At 38.2% G+C, this 2,748-nt stretch overlaps 1 protein-coding gene across 1 annotated transcript in view; it reads left to right on the forward strand.

Annotated features, from left to right (window-relative positions):
- Positions 1 to 2,701: 2,701 nt before the first annotated feature.
- Positions 2,702 to 2,748, forward strand: part of cfap36 (cilia and flagella associated protein 36) — a 13,699-nt gene continuing 13,652 nt past the window's right edge. Inside the window, exon 1 of the mRNA XM_084392029.1 lies at positions 2,702 to 2,748. This exon is cut by the window's right edge and continues 269 nt beyond it. The gene's annotated coding sequence lies outside the window, so the exon portion shown is untranslated.

Raw genomic sequence — 2,748 nt, forward strand, 5'->3', positions numbered from 1 at the left:
ATTACGAGCTCTTCAGTCTATTGGTATGCGTGTTTGAATATATGTGCGCAGGTTTGTAATTCCCTACAAACCAAGCCTTAAAAAAATACTTTTCTGGCCTTAACATTTTTGATACAGAATTGTGTCACTTCAGGGCAGATACGCGAACCGAATTTTCCCGACAACGCTTTATCTGTAGAGTGGGAAAGGGATCCTCCATAGGGAGAGACTAGTTGGCACTTTAGCACCCCGCTATGACATCGGGTCCAGGCGCAGGTCCTTCATCAGATCTGGATACGGCCTGGATCCGGCAGGCTGCGGGAAAACCTCGGGATAAACAAAAACACTCAAATTAGCGTAGACGCCATTCTTCTCATGATGTAACGAGTACATCAGGAGTTATGGAAAGTGTTCCCGGTTCTGGCTGACCTGATCTACGCAGCCTAACATTGAATTATAGAAGTCTATAATGTGTTATGTGTATGCTAGGCAGGGTTCGAAATGACTCAGGACTCTTGGGGGGTCCCCTAAAATTTAATTATTAAATTATAAAAAATTCTGAAGACTACCTTGCAACACTATATACTTTAGGCAAAATTATATGGACCAATGTTGAAGGTGGGATAATGGTCTTGGGATGTTTTTCATGGTTTGGGCCAGGCCCAGTATTGCAGTGGTGTCTGGAGAAGTGGCTATAATCTAACAGGTAAACCTCTAACTCTGGAGCAACAAAGTTACAAGTTCTTTTTCCTCTTTTTCTCTCCATAATGCAGGATTCTAAATTAAGAAAAATAATAGCTTCCTAGATAGCTTACCAAGCTCTCATGTATATAGGCCTACTCATTCATGCTCAAATCACATTCACTTTAATCAACTCACAGACTTGAATTAAGTCCTGGTTATCTTTCGTAATCACTGACTGGACAAGTAGGTTGTTAAGCTAGCTTTGAATAACTAGTCTAGCTGCTGTCTGCTATGGAAGCTCGTTTCCGCCACAGAATAAAACATTTTAAAAGATAATTGCGACTTTTTATCTCACAATTGCGAGTTTACATCTCGCAATACTGACTTTATTTCTCAGAATTGCGAGATATAAAGTCAGAATTGCGTGAAATAAACTCGCAATTGCGTGTTATAAAGTCCGAATTGCGAGATATAAAGTCAGAATTGCGTGAAATAAAGTCCGAATTGCGAGATATAAAGTCAGAATTGGGAGATATAAAGTCAGAATTGCGTGAAATAAATCAGAATTGGGAGATATAAAGTCAGAATTGCGTGATATAAAGTCAGAATTGCGAGATATAAAGTCAGAATTGGGTGAAATAAAGTCGCAATTGCTTCTTATAAAGTCAGAATTCTTTTTTTCTCGCAATTGCAACTTTATATCACGCAATTCTGACTTTATAACACATAATTGCGAGTTTATATCTCGCAATTCTGACATCTTTTCTCAGAATTGTGAGATATAAACTCAAAAACTTTTTTTGACCTCAGAATAGTTTATATCTCCCAATTCTGACTTTATAACACGCAATCGCAACTTTATATCACGCAGTTCTGACTTTATATCTCCCAATTGCGTATTATAAAGTCAGAATTGCGAGATATAAACATGCAATTCTGAGAAAAAAGTAAGAATTTCAAGTATATTTCTCGCAATTGCGAGTTTATATCTCATAATTCTGACTTTATAACACGCAAAGCGACTTTATATCGCACAATTTTGACTTAACACACAATTGCGACTTTATATCACGCAATTCTGACTTTATAACCTGCAATATCATGTAATTCTGAGAAAAAAAGTCAGAATTGTGAGATTAAAAAGTCGCAATTACCTTTTTTATTTTTCACTCTGGCGGGAAACAAGCTTCCATAGTCTACTGTTAGCTGGCAGATCATTTGGCTTCATACACATACAGCTAGCAAGAAACGTTGACAAACGTAGGCCTACTCTTCTAATCATTACAGTGGGTATCTAGTTAATGCAACTTTTGATATAGGAACTCGAACTCCGAATATTTTACTAGGCCTATAAGCAATTATGGAGATATAAACATAATCGAAGCACTTACAGGATTTTCATTCAGGATTTCACATTTTGTGAGGTTTCGTTTTGAAATAAAATAATAACTGTTATAAATATAAAACGTCACTAAAGACCTATAATTTTCACAATCATTTTTAATGTTAAAATATATTTGTCGGGGACCCCCCAAAATCCAAAAATATATTCTTATGGGGGGTCCCTAATGACTTATGGAGGGTCCGGGACCCCCCCAGACCCCCCTCATTTCGAACCCTGATGCTAGGTCAAAGAGCTAGGTTTACTTCGTCCAGCACTGCTTAAAGAAGCGGAACGAAACATCATGAACCGTTAGCGCTGGTCTTTTCTTCTCTATTGTGATGACAACAAATGTGGGCGGGGCTTGATTGTGTCTGTGGGGAATTGATTGGATGATTGAATGGTTGTGGTTTGCTATTGGCTGATCTCATGTGAGTGACAGGTTGCCCCGCCCTCGTCATCAGAGAAGTGAAGAGATGCTGCAAGAGGAAGTTATTCTGACTCAATATTATTAAAACAATAATGATGTACACCAATCAATCATTTATAGTGAACACTGCAATATTCCATAAAAAACAAGAGCTGTCCGTTTTGATGTCATGGTCCCTTTAAATATCCACTCGAGGCTTCTTCTTCTTCCTCCGGCTCAGAGGCGGCAGTGCAGGTCTATAATCTCAGAAGAAGAAGAAGAAGAAGAAGAAGAA

The sequence above is a fragment of the Rutilus rutilus genome, assembly GCF_951802725.1.
Source record: "Rutilus rutilus genome assembly, chromosome: 20".
In the NCBI taxonomy this organism is placed as follows: domain Eukaryota; kingdom Metazoa; phylum Chordata; class Actinopteri; order Cypriniformes; family Leuciscidae; genus Rutilus; species Rutilus rutilus.